The sequence below is a fragment of the Ursus maritimus genome, unplaced genomic scaffold, assembly GCF_017311325.1.
Source record: "Ursus maritimus isolate PB19 unplaced genomic scaffold, ASM1731132v1 scaffold_2, whole genome shotgun sequence".
Lineage (NCBI taxonomy): Eukaryota > Metazoa > Chordata > Mammalia > Carnivora > Ursidae > Ursus > Ursus maritimus.
In genome coordinates, this window is record NW_024424452.1 from 6,924,893 (window position 1) to 6,943,563 (window position 18,671).

Consider the following 18,671-nt stretch of genomic DNA (forward strand, 5'->3'; position numbering starts at 1 on the left):
GGTGGCGTTCCTGGCCTTGGTCTGCTGGATGCCAGGAGCACACTTCTCCCCTCCAACCCCCAGATGTCTCCAGACACGGCTGAATGTCCCCTGGGGTCAGATTCACCCCTGGTTGAGAACCACCGCCTTACGGTGGCACTGGCCCGTCACCGCTCCAGCTCTGTAAAGCAAGACATCTGTCCTGGAGCACCTCAGAGGGTTTTAATTTGGTGGGACATGATGATCAGCCCATTTGCAGGCTGCTCGCACATCCTCCCTCCACAAGCCCTGTCGCCCCATCTGTGAGGAAGCCTGCAGCCCCTCCCTGCCTGATGCGTTGGAAGTCCTTGCACTTAGGGGAGGCAGCTCTGGGCTCCAGGGGCTTCTGCCCTGGTTCTCCTGGAGCGTTGCCAGACGAAAGACTAATTTGGTAAATTCTCAAGTCTGGTTCTCAGCCTCACCTCACTTCAAAGTGCAGGCCCAGCACGCTCTAAACGCAGTTCCAGCACATTCCCAGCAGACCTGGGATTTAACATATAGCAGGCTTGGCATATTCCAATGTTGGGAACTTAAGTAATTCTTTTTTTTTTTTTAAGATCTTATTTATTAGAGAGAGAACACAAGCAAGGGGAGGTGGAGGGTCAGAGGGAGGAGAAGCAGACTCTCCGCTGAGCAGGGAACCCAGCGTGGGGCTCGATCCCAGGACCCTGGGATCATGACCTGAACCAAAGGCAGACGCTCAACCAACTAAGCCACCCAGGCACCCCAGGAATTTGAGTAATTCTCAGAGACCCTATCTCTGTTTCTCTCCTGTGCCCACCCCCAGAGCCATAGCCAGATACCTAACGTCCCCTGAGAGGCTCTAAGAACTGGGGTCTCCAGAGCTCACCACAGAGCTTTAGAGATTTGGGAGGGAGGGAGTGGAAAAAGCAGGACAAAAGGACTTGCCTGAGAACCCCTTGGTGTGGTGCTCCCATATCTAACTCCGAGCACCCTTCTGATCCTCCGCCCTGTGGCTATTACCACCAAACAGCACAAATTCCAGCACCTCCTGGAAGGTTCACACAAAATTGTGCTCCATCTCCCAAAGTCTTCAGACCAAAGGCAATTTCTTTAAAAAAAAAAAAAAAAAACGGCCTAAACACAGGCCTTCCTCCACCCTCATCCCCTGCTTTCTTGGGACCCTGTGGTCTCCCCCATCTGTTCCAGCCGTCCCCAGCCCTCTTGTTTCATTCTCTTGAGACCCACATCCGCCTCCCACATACACATCTGCGGCTTTGCCCATGGGGCCAGAGCCCCCAAGCTAGAGTCAGGCCAGGCGAGCTGAGGGCTTAGCATTGTTTTCAAAGCTCAGCTGAAGGGACACCACTCTGTTTCTAAGAGTGGAGAAATAGTTTGAAAATAAATCTTTTGGGAAGGAGTTGGCAGGATCTGAACTCTGTTGAGATTTTAGTTGATGAAGCAATACCCGTGAGCTCAAGATTGGGGGGGGGGGTGGAAAGCCCAGAGTGTGAGGGGATTTTCAAATATGTAAAAAAAAGTTTGTTAAATTCCATCATGATTTTGCTAAGAATTTTTCTAAGCATCTCTATTCTTTGGGAGAAAAATTTCAGGATTCCATTGTGTCAGAAGCCCTCTCAGCCAAGTAAGGCATGAGGAAGAGGTGTCCCCCTAGGGCAGTACTGGACCCGGCTCACTGCTCCCATGTCACCCTATCTGGCCTGGAAAACGTTCTAGATTCTTTTACCCAAAATATGATCCCTGGACGCCCTGGCATCACCAGGAGTCCAGAATCTCAGGCTGCATCCAGGCTTAGCAAATCAAATCTGAATTGTAATAATACCCCCCAGGTCCCTGGCGTGCACATCTGAGTTAGAGAATCCCAGTCTAGCACCCAGGCAGCCCCACCCCCACCACCCCCAGGGCCCTGCGCCAGCCCAGCTGCTCTCTGCCCAGCACTCACCTGGCAGCACCGAGCAGGAGCACCAACAACAGGGGAAAGAGGCAGGACAGAGTCCTCAGGCTGGAGCCAGCAGGGTCCCAGCTCTCCCCCTGGCCCTGCCTCCGGCCACCACCCACGTCTTCCCCCTCCCCTCTTCATTCCTGGCAGCCGTAGTGAAGGGTAAGAGAGTGGCAGCTGGAGGAGCAGGCAGCCCAGCTAGTGAAGAATGGGCTCTGGAGAATAACCCTCTGTTGTTGGGGGTGAGGGGTACCTCTTCTAAGTGCACTGAAACAGGGATTTTGGAAATCATCTGAAAGGAGAGCAATGGCCTCAGCATGTGGGGGGAGGGGCAGTGCTCACAGGCAACAACAGGTAGAATTTCTATAGGTTTAAATCTCTGTGAGGCCCCCCACTCTCCTGGGCAAAGTACCCAAAGCACAAGTTTACTCACAAAATGTGTGTGTGTGTGTGTGTGTGTGTGTGTGTGTGTTCGTGTTCGTGTTCTTGGCTGGGAGAAATAGCACAGGCTTCCCCTCAGCATGATGGGCATCTGCTCCATGTCCCTCAGCAACTCGGGGAGCCCAGTCCCTCTCCACCAGGCCCTGCGAGAACTGTGACACCTGCCTGCACCCATTCCTGTCCCCACTGCTAGAGCCAGGAGCCCCTCCAGAGGAAGGAAGGGGCGAGGCAGGGTCAGCAGGTGGCAGGTGAGAGAGTTACACTTGACGAGAGCCAACCCTGCACTCTTCAAGGAGGAAAGCTGGAGGGCCCCTCAGTTCCAGATGCTGCCCCCGTGGGCCTTCGGGGCATCACTCCATCTTCCAGCATTTGACGTTGTTCTGGAGAAGTTTAAGTCCACCTTGATAGTCTTCACATTTTAAGTGATTTGATCTTCTTGACAGTTTGCCAAATGGACTTTTTTTTTTTAACCCTCGGAGCCTGTTCACTCCTCCAAGGGATTGCATTAAGCAAGACATAAGATAAGCTGGCACTGGCTCTCTCCTTGGCATGTTCACATCTGGTCCACAGGCTGTATGTATGCACCCTTAGGGCCAAAAAACTCTGGGCATGCAGGCCAACGCCAGTGCAGCCACATTCATCTGCCGGATACCCTATCTCTTGCCTTTTCCATTTTTCGGGCAGGGATCAATAACATGTTTGAGTCCCCTCTCGAAGCCTGAGATGCAGGAGGGCACCCTCCCCCCTTGCCCTTGAGGAGAACAGCGTATCTCTTTCCAACGATATCCTCTCTCTAATTTCCAGCAACTCTGCTTTCGTATACAACTCAGATGTGGGCACAGGACTCAAGAATGACATCACCGTAATTTATTTATTTGGGGCTTTTCTTCCCCCTTGAAATATTTCATCTCAGACTACCAAATCACTTCAGAATGTCATACGTGTTGTATTTTCTAAATCATTATATCTCAAAATCCCAAGTTTTCCAATTTAAATCCTGTTACAGTCACATTTATTCAGTACTTAATAAGTAAATGACAAATATTCTAAGTGCTAGAAGGCTACTAATTTACTTATCCACCATGACAACCTCATGATGTAAGTCTATTATCATCCTCTTTTACAGAGGAGAGAGGTGAAGAACAGAGAGGTGGCGTAACTTATTCAAGGTTGACCAGCTAGTGAGTGGGAGAAGTTGGGATTTGAACAGGCAGTGTGGCTGCAGATGACAAACCCTTAAACGCTACAGTATGACTAGCTTCCGCATTATTCAAATGAGCACCTTTGAAAGAGTTTCTCGTTGTAAACCCGTTGTAATTCCGTACCCTCACGAAAATTAAAATCCTCTGCTTACGTGTTCTACAGCTCAATGACTAACTTCGCCATCCACCCTCATTCCCTACCAAAAACTGGGGTGTCATCACTGACAGCCTCTCCTTCATGGACCAACATCTTCTCAACTGACCAGTGGTACCAGTTCTGAACTAAGAAGGCTTTTTAGGGGCGCCTGGGTGGCTCAGTCGTTAAGCATCTGCCTTCGGCTCAGGTCATGATCCCGGGGTCCTGGGATGGAGCAGCACATCGGGCTCCCTGCTCAGCGGGAAGCCTGCTTCTCCCTCCCCCACTCCCCCTGCTTGTGTTCCCTCTCTCGCTATGTCTCTTTCTGTCAAATAAATAAAATTAAAAAAAAAAAAAAAGAAGGCCTTTTAGTTCAAGAGTGAATTACTGCAACACCATCCTAGTGTCCCCTCTCCTTGATTTGTCCCCCTCTAATTCATTCTGTGCATTGCAAACAGAATACTTAACTCAATTCTTAATTAGATTTAACAATATTGACCAGTTTCTTTGCTCAGTGTTGCTTCTTGAATCCCATACTTTCCATCTGGGTTCAGTTTTCCTCTTTTTTTAAACCATCTGAATCATTTTAAGCGTGCTGTTCAGTAGTGTTGAGTGTACTCACGTTGTGTGGGACAGATCTCTGAAACTCTCTCGTCTTGCAAAACGGAAACCTTGTAACCATTTCTCCCTCCCCTCAGCCCCTGGCGACATTATTTTACCTTCTGTTACCAGGAATTAAATTCGACGGCTTTAGATAGGTCATGTCAGTGGAATCATACAGCATTTGTCATTTTGTGACTGGCTTAGTTTCATGCCTTCAGGGTTCATCCAAATTGTAGTTATCCATCAGAGCTTTATTCCTTTTTAAGGAATATTCATCGTCTATTCAACTAATATTCATCGTCTGTATATATGTATATACCAAATTCTGTTCATTCATTCATCCACTGATGGAATCTGGATTGCTTTCACCTCTTGCTGATTGTGAATAGTGCTGCTGTGAACACGGGTGTGCCAAATTTTCTTCTCTGGAAACACAACCTTCTGTAGTTTTTCTACTAGGGAACTGTCGGGGGTAAACTCTTTTCATCCTCTTTGGTCTTTTTTTTTTTTAAGATTTTATTTATTTATTTGACAGAGAGAGACAGAAAGAGAGGGAACACAAGCAGGGGGAGTGTGAGAGGGAGAAGCAGACTTCCCGCAGAGCAGGGAGCCTGATGTGGGGCTCGATCCCAGAACCCTGGGATCATGACCTGAGCCGAAGGCAGACGCTTAACGGCTGAGCCACCCAGGCGCCCCTCATCCTCTTTGGTCTTAAAGTGCTTTCATTTTTATCATCAGTCTTGAATTGTTACTTAGTTGGTTAGAGAATTCTTGATCGATGGTTATTTTCTTTCAGAACTTTAAAAATATTATTTAACTGCCTTCTCCTATCTAGTGGGTTTTATAAGTCTTTTCTGTGAAATGCCTGTAGTAGACCACATAATGCCCCCCAAGATATCCACATTGTAATCCCCAGAACCTGTGAATGTTGCCTTATATCAGAAAGGAAACTCTGCAGATGTGATGAAGTTAAGGATCCTGTGATGGGGACACTCGTGGATTGTCTGAGTGAGCCTGATGACATCACAGGGGTCCTTATAAGAAGGAGGCAGAAGGTCAAAAGGTACACAGTAGAAGATGTGAGGACAGAAGCCAGAGTCTGGAGCGATACATGGAAGGGGCCACGAGGCAAAGAATGCAAATGGATAGGAAAGACACTTCTCCCTGAAGCTTTCACAAGAAATGCAACCAAAACCTTGAATTAGACTTCTGACCTCCAGAACTGTAAGAGAATATATTTGTATCATTGTAAGCCACTGAGTCTGTGGCAATTTGTTATAGCAGTGATCGGAAACCAGTATGATGCCTGTTCTTGACTTTTGCCCAGATTTTTAGTGGGTTGCTTTTCTTTTTCTTAAGGATTTTGTAGGAGGCTTTTCTGTTTTGTATATGATATTTTTGGGTCAGTTATATCTTCTCCCAGTTAGTGATTTGATTTTTCACTCTTGTCATGGAGGCTTTTAATAACAAATGTTCTTCACACAGTCAAATCTTCCAGTTCTTTTCTTCAATAGTGTGTCCTTTTTGCCTTAAGATACTCTTCCCGGGGCGCCTGGGTGGCACAGCGGTTAAAGCGTCTGCCTTCGGCTCAGGGCGTGATCCCAGCGTTATGGGATCGAGCCCCACATCAGGCTCCTCCGCTATGAGCCTGCTTCTTCCCCTCCCACTCCCCCTGCTTGTGTTCCCTCTCTCGCCGGCTGTCTCTATCTCTGTCAAATAAATAAGTGAAATCTTTAAAAAAAAAAAAAAAAAAGATACTCTTCCCTATCCAGATATGATAGTTTTGATGCGTAGAATTTTTATCATTCAGCTTAAAATATTTTTTTTATTTTCCATCATTATTTCATCTCGATTGCATAGCATGTTTAGAAGTACGTTTTTAAATGTCTAAACGTATGGGAGTTTTCTGCTTATCTTCTTTATGTTAATTGCATCATGGTCTGAAAGTACATAATTGCTGTAGTTCCAGCCCTTTAATTTTGTTACTCCATGGTCTAACATTGCTCAGTTTTCTTAAATATTCCATATTTATGCTTGAAAATAATGCTTTCCTTTGATTACGAGGACAGTGTCCTCTATAAGATCACTAGATTAGTATTGTATTTTGCTCTAGGTCTACACTATCCAGTATCATAACCACAAGCCACATGGGGCTCTTGAGCACCATGAAATGTGGCTGGGACAATTGAAGAAATTGATTTTTAAATTAATCTAAGTATAATTAATTTTTATTTAAATTTAAAAACTGAAACCCCATAAAATATTTTTCTGTTAAATACAACTTTTGGGTTTTTTAAAGATTTATTTATTTATTTGAGAGAGAGCGAGCAGGGGGAGAAGCAGAGGGACAAATCTCAAGCAGACTTCCGGCGGAGCAGAGCCTGCCAAAGGGCTCAGTCTCACTACCCAAAAGGCATGACCCAAGCCACAATCAAGAATCAGGCATCTGACTGAGCCACCCAGGCATCCTGACAACTTTGTTGTTTCAGTTGGACACCATTGCCTTTAACCATGCATTGTATGACATATTATTGTTACATTGTAATGCAAGTATCCAGCTCAAGCACCTGCATTGTTCCTGGTAATTCACCTAAACCTATTACTGATCTGGCCAGTGCCAATAGATTGATTCAGTTCAATGATTTAATTTCCTACTTACCAATGTAACATTACAATGCATTTGTTATATATTTTATGCAGATAGCATGAGTTACAGTGATACCTATGTAAATTACAGTGGTAATTAAATTGAAGTACTTTTTAATTTTAATTATAATATAATTAAATTATTTTACTAGTTTAAAAAATTAAATAAGGAGATGCCTGACTGGCTCAATCAGTGGAGCATAATCTTGGGATTGTGAGCTTGAGCCCCACGTTGGGTGTAGGGATTACCTAAAAATACAATCAATCAATCAATAAAAATAGGGATAGATTTTTAAATTTAAAATGAAGGCACACTACTGATGCAGAAACAAGTGGAGATAGGGGCGCCTGGGTGGCGCAGTCGTTAAGCATCTGCCTTAGGCTCAGGGCGTGACCCCGGTGCTCTGGGATCGAGCCCCACATCAGGCTCCTCCACTAGGAGCCTGCTTCTTCCTCTCCCACTCCCCCTGCTTGTGTTTGCTCTCTCGCTGGCTGTCTCTGTCAAATAAATAAATAAAATCTTTAAAAAAAAAAAAAGAAAGAAACAAGTGGAGATAAAGAACCTAGCTAACATTGTAATTAATTATAGAGAATGAACTGATGGTTACCAGAGGGGAGGAGGTGGGGGGATGGGGGAAGCAGGTGATGGGGATCAAAGAGCGCATTTGTCTGTCTGTCGGGATGGGCACCGAGTGTTGTATGGAGGTGTCAAATCACTATATTGTACATCTGAAACTAACATAACACTGTATGTTGGTTAGCTGGAATTTAAATGCAAAAAAAAAACAATAGTAAAAAAAAAAAAAGCTAGCATTGTGACCAGAAAAGGGGGAAAAGGGACTGGAAAGAGGTATGTCTCAATTTCACAATGATTGACAGCCGGAATTCCCTGAGGTGAAGCAAAATTTAAAAGCTGTTCGTTTGTTCTAATGAAGAAATTAAGGTAATAGAGTTGACTGTATTAAGGGACACTTTCAGCAAATAGTGAATTTGGTAAGAAATTTCCTCGTGGGGCACCTGAATGGCACAGTCAGTTAAACATCTGACTCTTGGTTTCAGCTCAGGTCATGATCTCGGCATCCTGAGATCCATCCGCATGTGGGGCTCTGTGCTCAGCGGGCAGTCGGCTTGGGAGTCTCTCTCTCCCTCTGCCACTCTCCTGGCCACACACACACGCTCTCTCTCAAATAAATAAATCTTTAAAAAAAGAAAAGGAAAGAAAAGGAAAGAATTTTCCTTGCAGTAGTCAAAAAAGTATCAATGAATTAGCCACCTAAAATCAGAATTACTGGGCGCCTGGGTGGCTCAGTCCTTAAGCATCTGCCTTCAGCTCAGGTCATGATCCCAGGGTCCTGGGATCGAGCCCCACATCGGGCTTCCTGCTCAGTGGGAAGCCTGCTTCTCCCTCTCCCACTCCCCCTGCTTGTGTTCCCTCTCTCTGTCAAATAAATAAAATCTTAAAAAATAAATAAATAGGGGCGCCTGAGTGGCACAGTGGTTAAAGCGTCTGCCTTCGGCTCAGGGCGTGATCCCGGCGTTCTGGGATCGAGCCCCACATCGGGCTCCTCCGCTATGAGCCTGTTTCTTCCTCTCCCACTCCCCCTGCTTGTGTTCCCTCTCTCGCTGGCTGTCTCTATCTCTGTCAAATAAATAAATAAAATCTTTAAAAAATAAAATAAAATAAAATAAATAAATAAATAAATAAATAAATAAAATCAGAATTACATGCTCAACAAAAGCTTTTAAGCCATTTATAACATGATCTGCACTAGAAACTTTGGCTAGCTATAAAATAGCTTGAATTCTTGCAAACACACACACAATAGGAAACCACTTTTTTTTTAAACCACTTTTAGATGGAGAGATGGTAAAATAAATTATTTCAATATGGAAATTTTGTGACAAAATTATGAAGAAATGACTAAAAACTAGATATTTCACCGAAACAATGAAAGATTAAGATCAGTAAGCCACCACACAATTACCCATAGAATTCAAGACCTTTCCAATAATACCAAAGAATCAAAATTGAAAAATAGTAAGAACTTTTCTTCAACCTCAGATGAATCATGCAGTGTAAGAGACACTGTCCAATTAATATTTTGGATACATTTTGTCTCAGTATACTTCCAAACTCATGATTAATGTTGTCAGGTCATAGCCAAAAAAAATCAAACTTTTAACATAGATATTTTGTAATCTTTTACAATTATCAAAAAAGAATTTCAGCTAGAATTTTTTTTTATTGAGGGCACGTATTGCATGGAGGACTGGGTGTTATATGCAAACAATCATGGAAAACTACATCAAAAACTAATGAAGTACTGTATGGTGACTAACATAACCTAGTAAAAAAGAATTTTTAAAAAATATTTTCTATCACGATGGACAGTTCTCTAGATATTTCCCCTTTGCTTTGTTCCACCATGTGAAGCATATTGAAAATATTTGTGTTCTGGGGCACCTCGGTGGCCCAGTCAGTTAAACATCTGCCTTTGGCTCAGGTCATGATCCCAGGGTCCTGGGATCAAGCCCCATATCAGGCTCCCTGGGAGCCTGCTTCTCCCTCTCCCATTCCCCGTGCTTGTGCACTCTCTCTCTCTTTGTCAAATAAAATCTAAAAAAAAAAAAAAGAAAAGAAAAGAAAAGAAATTTGAACTTTTTGAAATACAAATCAATAGTAATAATTTTAAACATTATATATATATATATATAAAATATATATATATGTTATTATTAGTTTCAAGTGTACAATATAGTGATTTGACAATGCTATACATTATTCAGTGCTCTTGGCTCCCTGGGAGCCTGCTTCTCCCTCTCCCATTCCCCGTGCTTGTGCACTCTCTCTCTCTTTGTCAAATAAAATCTAAAAAAAAAAAAAAGAAAAGAAAAGAAAAGAAATTTGAACTTTTTGAAATACAAATCAATAGTAATAATTTTAAACATTATATATATATATATATAAAACATATATATATGTTAATATTAGTTTCAAGTGTACAATATAGTGATTTGACAATGCTATACATTATTCAGTGCTCATTATGATAAGGATTTTACACATTTTTCTAACATTGAATCCGTAGGTACACTAATCAGATCAATAGCTACTTACCACATAACAAAAGCTGTTATTTTGCTCTGCTAAATATACTACTTCTGACTCAGTGGTGAAAAATTGGGGCTCCAACTTGGTAATTCTTCAGCGGTCCACCATCATCTGCCATTATCCGTTCTGTTATCCATTCTCGAGGGCCCAGATTAGTGATGAATTCAGTGGGAATATGACGGAGACCACCCCATGCATTTCATAATTATTTGAAGATGCCACTGATTTCTGCTGTTTCTCCTACAATGTAATATTGTTTTCCATTTACTATGTTAGCCTAGTGTGATTTTGTGGGGAGGAGGGTCCACTTGGCCTTTTCAACAGATATTTGACCCTTGAACAACGCAGGGTTTAGGGACACTGACTCCTGTGCAGTTGAAAATCCATGTATAACTTCTGACTCTGCAAAAACGTAACCACTAATAGAACTGCAAGATATCATTTTTATGGCAATACGCAGTTTACTGGAGAGAGGAACTGCTCACCGGGAGATGATTAGCATCTGATGTTTTAAGCAGATACTCACGCTTGAGCTCACCGCAGTAGCAACAGGAAGTGGTTATGAGATCATTACAGTAAAACATGTGCTACAGTTAATTTATGATGTTAGGACTTAGTACTGCATCTTTACATTTGTTTACATTTCTCTCGACTGCAAATAGCACACGTACAGTCTGTAAGTGTGCGCATAAGTTTTGATAAATTTTAACTTCTCAAAATAAGATTTGTGGGGGCACCCGGCTGGCTCACTCAATGGAGCGTGTGACTCTTGATCTCAGAGTTGTGACCTCAAGCCTCCTGTTGGATGTAGAGATTACTTAAGAATGAAATCTTTAAAAAAATAATAAAATAAAAAATAAAATAGATTCATGATTTTTTTGGTAGTAAATTATAAAATAGATTGTATCTACATATGACATGCATTTTACTGAATTTTTTCAATATTTCTAGGCTACATGGTTCATCTGTGACTTTTTTCAAATTGTTGCAAATCTCCCAAAATTTTTCCAATATATTTTTTAAAAATCTTCATATGAGGCTAAAGAGCATCCTACTAAAGGACAAATGGGTCAACCAGGAAAATAAGAAGAATTTTTAAAATTCATGGAAACAAATGAAAATGAAAACAAACTGCTCAAAACCTTTGGGATGCAGCAAAGGTGGTCCTAAGGGGAAGTATATAGCAATACAAGCCTTTCTCAAGAAACAAGAAAGGTCTCAAATACACAATCTAACATTACATCTAAAGGAGCTGGAGAAAGAACAGCAAATAAAGCCTAAACCCAGCAGGAGAAGAGAATTAATAAAGATTAGAGCAGAGATCAAGGAAACAGAAACTGAAAGAACAGTAGAACAGATCAACGAAACTAGGAACTGGTTCTTTGAAAGAATTAATAAGCTCAATAAACCCCTGGCCAGACTTATCAAAAAGAAAAGAGAAAGGACCCAAATAAATAAAATCATGAATGAAAAAGGAGAGATCACAACCAACACCAAAGAAATACAAACAATTATAAGACCATATTATGAACAACTATTTGCCAACAAATTAAACAATCTGGAAGAAATGGATGCATTCCCAGAAAAGTATAAATTACCAAAATTGAAACAGAAAGAAATAGAAAACCTGAGCAGACCCATAACCAGCAAGGACACTGAAGCTAATCAAAGCTCCCAAAAAAACAAGAGTCCAGGACTGCATGGCTTCCCAGGGAAATTCTACCAAATATTTAAAGAAGAATTAAGGCCTATGCTTCTGAAACTGTTTCAAAAAATAGAAATAGAAGGGAAATTTCCATACTCTTTCTATGAGGCCAGCATTGCCTTCACCCCAAAACCAGACAAACATCCCACCAGAAAGGAGAACTACAGACCAGTATCCCCGATGAATATGGATGCAAAAATCCTCACCAAGATGCTAGCCAGTGGGACCCAACAGTACATTAACAGGATTATTCACCACAACCAAGTGGGATTTTTTCCTGGGCAGCAAGGGTAGTTCAGCATTCACAAACCAATCAACATGATACACTACATTAATGAAAGAAAGGACAAGAACCGTATGATCTTCTGAGTAGATGCAGAAAAAGCATTTGACAAAGTACTGCTCCTTTCTTGATTAAAACTCTTCACAGTGTAGGGATAGAGGGAACATACCTCAATATCGTAAAAGCCATACATGAAAAGCCCACAGTGAATATCATTCTCAATGGCGAAAACTGAGAGCTTCTCCCCTAAGGTCAGGAACACGACAGGGATCCCCCCTCTCACCACTGTTATTCAACATAGTACTAGAAGTCCTAGCCTCAGCAATCAGACAACAAAAAGAAATAAAAGGCATCCAAATCAGCAGAGAAGAAGTCAAACTCTCACTCTTCACAGATGACATGACACTCTCTGGAAAACCCAAAAGACTCCACCCCAAAATTGCTAGAACTCATACAGGAATTCAGCAAAGTGACAGGATATAAAAACCAGTGCACAGAAATCGGTTGCATTTCTATATGCAAACAATGGGACAGAAGAAACAGATATTAAGGAGTCATTCCTATTTACAATTGCACCAAAACCCATAAGATACCTAGGAATAAACCCAACCAAAGAGGCAAAGGATCTGTACTCAGAAAATTGTAGAACACTCATGAAATTGAGGAAGACACAAAGAAATGGAAAAACGTTACATGCGCATGGATTGGAAAAACAAATATTGTTAAAATGTCTATGCTACCTAGAGCAATCTACACATTCAATGGAATCCCTATCAAATTACCATCAACTTTTTCACAGTGCTGGAACAAATAATCCTAAAATTTATATGGAACCAGAAAAGACCCCAAATAACCGAAGGAATGTTTGAAAAGAAAACCAAAGCTGGTGGCATCACAATGCCAGACTTTAAGCTCTATTACAAAGCTGTAATCATCAAGACAGTGTGGTACTGGTACAAAAACAGACACATAGATCAATGGGACAGAATAGAGAACCCAGAAATGGACCCTCAACTCTATGGTCAACTTATCTTTGACAAAGCAGGAAAGAATATTCAATGGAAAGACGACAGTCTCTTCAACAAATGGTGCAAAGAATGAAACTGGACCATTTTCTTACACCATGCACAAAGAAAAACTCAAAATGGATGAAAGACCTAAATGTGAGATAAGAATCCATCAAAATCATAGAGGAGAACACAGGGAGAAACTTCTTTGACCTCGGCCAGAGCAACTTCTTGCTAGCACGTCTCCAAAGGCAAGGGAAACAAAGGCCAAAAAGAACTACTGGGACTTCATCAAGATAAAAAGCTTTTGCAAAGCACAGGAAACAGTCCACAAGACCAAAAGACAGCTGACAGAATGGGAGAAGATATTTGCAAATGTCTTACCAGATAAAGGGCTAGTATCCAAAATCTATAAAGAACTTACCAAACTCAACACCCAAAGAACAAGTAATCTAATCAAGAAACGGGCAGAAGACATGAGCAGACTTTTCTCCAGAGAAGACATCCGAATGGCCAACAGACACATGAAAAAATGCTCAACATCCCTCAGCATCAGGGAAATACAAATCAAAACCACAATGAGATACCACCTCACACCAGTCAGATGGCTAAAATTAGCAAGTCAGGCAACAACAGATGTTGGCGAGGATGCAGAGAAAGGGGAACACTCTTACACTGTTGGTGGGAAAGCAAGCTGGTGCAACCACTCTGGAAAACAGTATGGAGGTTCCTCAAAAAGTTGAAAATAGAGGTACCCTATGACCCAGCAATTGCACCACTGGGTATTTACCCCAAAGGTGCAAATATACTGAACCAAAGAGGCACGTGTACCCCAATGTTTATAGCAGCAGGGTCCACGATAGCCAAACTATGGAAAGAGCCCAAATGTCCATCGACAGATGAATGGATGAAGAAGATGTGGTGTATATGTGTGTATATATGGAATACTACTCAGCTTTCAAAAAAATGAAATCTTGCCATTTGCAACAACGTGGATTGTACTAGAAGGTATTATGCTAAGCGAAATAAGTCAATCAGAGAAAGACAGTTATCATATGCTCTCACTCATGTGGAATTTAAGAGCCAAAACAGAGGATCATAGGGGAAGAGAGAAAAAATAAAACAAGATGAAATCAGGGAGGGAGACAAACCATAAAGGACTCCTAATCGTAGAGGGAAAGAAATGGAAAAACATTCCAGGTCTGTGGGGGGATGGATTACCTGGGTGATGGACATTAAGGAGGGCATGTGATGTTATGAGCCCTGGGTATTCTATAAGACTGATGAATCACTGACCTCTACCTCTGAAATTAATAATACATTTTATGTTAATTAATTTATTTGAAATTTTAAAAAATAAAAAATATTGCAATGAAAAAGAAAGAATCTTCATGTAAGTGGACCCACGCAGTTCAAACCCAAACAACGTAGGTTTGAAGGGTCAACCGTAATAGTGTTACTCCATTGATGAAGGAGTCTATGTTGGATTTAGCCACATGCTAAGCTTATACATTCTGGAACATGGGAAATGACTACCAGATGGGTCTGCAGAGCAAGTGGTGACCGTAAGATGTACTGGGAGAGAGAACTGGACCAGGGCTCCACTTACTGCCAGACCTCCATATGCATTATGATGGAGCGTCCTCAGGCTCGTCAGTGTCAAGTCAAATCATGTATCCAGCTGTCCTCAGATTTCAGTATTCCCCTTCCCTGTTGTGTGGCTTCTTTGAGGAAATGGCTGTAGGTTACTATGGGGAGGAGCTCAGGGAATCACGACGACGTACAGCTGACACGGTGTTGCAGACTCCGTCCACACAGAGATCCAGCTGCGTCTTTGGTCGGTAGGCCCTCAGTCTAGCTTACTTAAAACTAACAGTGCTCAGAACGAACTCGGCTCAGAAAACTGTTGGGAGCTTATGGATTTGCATTAAGTCGCCTTTTCTTGATCTCTTTTGATTGTGTTTATTACACCATACCAAAAGTTGGCTGTCCATTTACCGTTTTTATAACCACTTTATTGAGATATGATTCACATGCCATAAAATCCACCCTTTAAGTCTGCAGTTCCATGGGGTGGAGTATATTCAAAATGTTGTGTGTCACCGCTGTGTAATCTTAGAAAATTTCATCACACCAAAAAGAAACCCTGTACCCACTGATAGTAACTCCCCATCTCTGCTCCCTTATGCCCACCCCAAGGCAACCATCAACCTACTTTCCATCTCTATAGATTTTCCTCTTCTAGGCTTTACAACATAAATGGAATTATATGTGGCCTTTTGTGACTAGCTGGCTCTTTTCACTTAGCGTAATGTTTCCAAGTTTCGACCAGTGTGTAGTATCAGGACTTCTCCTTTTTATTGCTAAGTAATATTCTGTCACGTGGATATACCATTCTTAGGTATTCATTCATCAGTTAGTGGACATTTTGGTTGTGCCCCTTTTTGGATAATGCCACGGTGAATATTTGTCTATAAGCTTTTGTGTGGACATACGTCTTCATTTATAGAAAATCAGTGTTTAACTTTTTGAAGAATTGACAAATTCTTTTCCAAAGTGGTGGCAACATTTTACGTTCCCAACGGCAATGTAGCTTGTCTGTTTTCTCCCTGTACTTGCCAGCCTTTTCTTCCCAACTATCGGGGTATAATTGACATATAATCGTGTGCGACTTAAGGTATACAATGTGATGATTTAATACACGTGTATATTACAGAGTGTTTACCACAGTAAGGTTAGTTAACACACCCTTTATCTCACAGGTAATAATTACCATTTTGTTGTTGATGTTATGGCAAGAACATTAAAGTTCTCCTCACAGCAACTTTCAAGTATACGGTGCAATATTGTTAACTCTCGTCACTTACTCATCTTATAACTAATAGTACCCCTTTTTCTTTTTTAAAGATTTTTTTTATTTGACGGAGAGAGACAGCCAGCGAGAGAGGGAACACAAGCAGGGGGAGTGGGAGAGGAAGACAGGCTACCAGCGAGCAGGGAGCCCAATGTGGGGCTCGATCCCAGGACCCTGGGATCACGCCCTGAGCCAAAGGCAGACGCTTAATGACTGAGCCACCCAGGTGCCCCTGATTGTACCCCTTGACCAAATCTCCCCATGTCCCTCACCCCTCAGCCCCTGGAAGCCACCATTGTACTCTCTGTTTCTATGAGTTCAATGTTTGTAGATTCCACATATATGTGAGAGCATGCAGTATTTGTCTGTTTTTGTCTGGCTCATTTCACTTAGCATAATGCCCTCAAAGTCCATTCATGTCGCAAACAGCAGGATGTCCTTCCTTTTTATGGCTGAATAGTATTTCAGTGTGTGTGTGCGTGCATGTGCGTGTGTGTGTGTGTGTGTATCACATCTTCATTTGTTCATCCACAGATGGACATTTAAGTTGTTTCCACACTTGGCTATTGTAAATAACGCTGCAGTGAACATGGAAGTGCAGATATCTCTTTGAGATCCTGATTTCGCTTTCTTTGGATATATACCCAGACGTGGAATTGCTAAATAATAATGTACTTCTGTTTTTCATTTTTTTTGAGAAACCACCATACTCTTTTCCATTGTGGCCATACCAATTTAAATTCCCACCAACGGTGCACCAGCGTTCTCTTTCTGCACATTCAAACCAACATTTATCACCCCTTGTCTTTTTCATAACAGCCATTCTAACAGGTGCGAGGTGGTACCTCACTGTGGTTTTCATGAACATTTCCCTGATGATTAGTAATGTTGAGCACCTTTGGGTATATTTGTTGGCCATTTGTATATCTTCTCTGGAAAAAAAAAAAGTCTATTCAAGTCCTCTGTACATGGTAAAGTTTATTTATTTTTGTTTTAGTAATCTCTACACCCAACATGGGGCTTGAACTCATAACCCTGAGGTCAAGAGTCGCACGCTCTTCTGACTGAGCCAGCCAGGTGCCTCCCACATTTTTAAATTGGCTTGTTTGGGGCGTGTTTTTGCTAGTAAGTTATATGAGTTGCTTTTATATTTTGGATATTAACCCATTATTAGAGTTTGCAAATATTTTCTCGCCTTCCATAGATTATGTTTTCATCTTGCTGATTGTTTCTTTTGCTGTGCAGAAACCTTTGACTTTGATGTTCCCATTTATTTATTTTGCTTTTGTTGTTTGTATTTCTGGTGTCACATCCAAAAAATCATTGCCAAGATAAACGTCAAGGAGTTTTTCCCTGTGTTTTCTCCTGGGAATGCTATAGTTTCAGGTCTTATGTTTAGGTCCTTAATTCATTTTCAGTTAATTTTTGTGAGCAGTGTAGTAAGATAGAGGTCCAGTTTCATTCTTTTGCAAGTGAATATTCAGTTTTTCCAACACCATTTATTAAAGAGACTATCCTTTCTTCATTGAGTATGCTTGGCTTTCTTATCAAATATTAATCAGCCATATAGGCATGGGTTTATTTCTGGGCTCTTGATTCTGTTCCGTTGGTCAATGTGTCTGTTTTTAATGCCAGTTCTCTACTCTTTTGATTACTATAAACTTCATGATGTGGCTTGAAATCAGGAAGTGTGAGGCCTCAAGCTTTGTCCTTTCTCAAGATTGCTTTGGCTGTTTGGGGTCTTTTGTGGTTCCTTACAAATCATAGCCCTTTGTTTTTTTCTATTTCAATGAAAAATACTGTTAGCATTTTGATAGGGATTGCATTGAATCTATAGACAGATTTGGGTAGTGTGGACATTTTAACAATATTAACTCTCCCAATCCATGAACATAGGGTATATTTCCAATTATTCATGTCTTCAGTTTCATGTATCAAAGTCATAGTTTTTTATATATAGATCTTTCAGTCCCTTGCTTAAATTATTCATAAGTATCTTATGGAGTTGTTTATTTCTTTTTCATCTAGTTCATTATTAGTATATAGACACACAACTCACTTTTTGTATGTTGATTTTGTATCCTGCCACTTTACTGAACTCATTGATTAGTTCTAACAGGTTTTTGGTGGAGTCTTTAGGTTTTTCTATACACAGGATCATGTCATCAGCAAATGGAAACAGTTTTACTTCTACCTTTCCATTTGGATGCCTTTTATTTCTTTTTCTTGCCTCATTTCTCTGACTAGGATCTCCACTACTGTGCTGAAAGGAATGGTGATATGGGCATCTTTTACTTGTTTCCAGTCTTGGAGGGAAAGCATTCAGCCCTGTCACTGTTGAGTATGATGTTAGCCAAGGGTGTATCATTTATGGCCTTTATTATGTTGAGATATGTTCCTTCTATACCCAATTTGTTGAGAGTTTTTGTCATGAAAGGACACTGAATTTTGTCAAATGCTTTTTCTCTATTAAGATGATCATATGACTTTTGTCTTTCATTCTTTTAATGCGATCGTATCACATTTATTGGTTTGTATACACTGCACCGACCTTGCATCCCAGGGATAAGTCCCACTTGGTCCTGGTGTATAATCCTTTAAATTTGCTGTTGAATTTGGTGTGCTAGTATTTTCTTGAGAATTTTTGCATCTATGTTCGTTAGGGATATTTGTCTATAGTTTTCTTTTCTTTTTTATTTAAAGATTTTTATTTATTTATTTGACAGAGAGAGAGGCAGAGAGA

The 18,671-nt window shown here is 41.3% G+C and overlaps 1 long non-coding RNA gene across 1 annotated transcript in view; it reads left to right on the forward strand.

The window, feature by feature from the left end:
• The window catches only part of LOC121103739, a 29,280-nt gene that overhangs the window by 8,511 nt on the left and 2,098 nt on the right, over positions 1 to 18,671 (forward strand). The window lies entirely within an intron of this gene.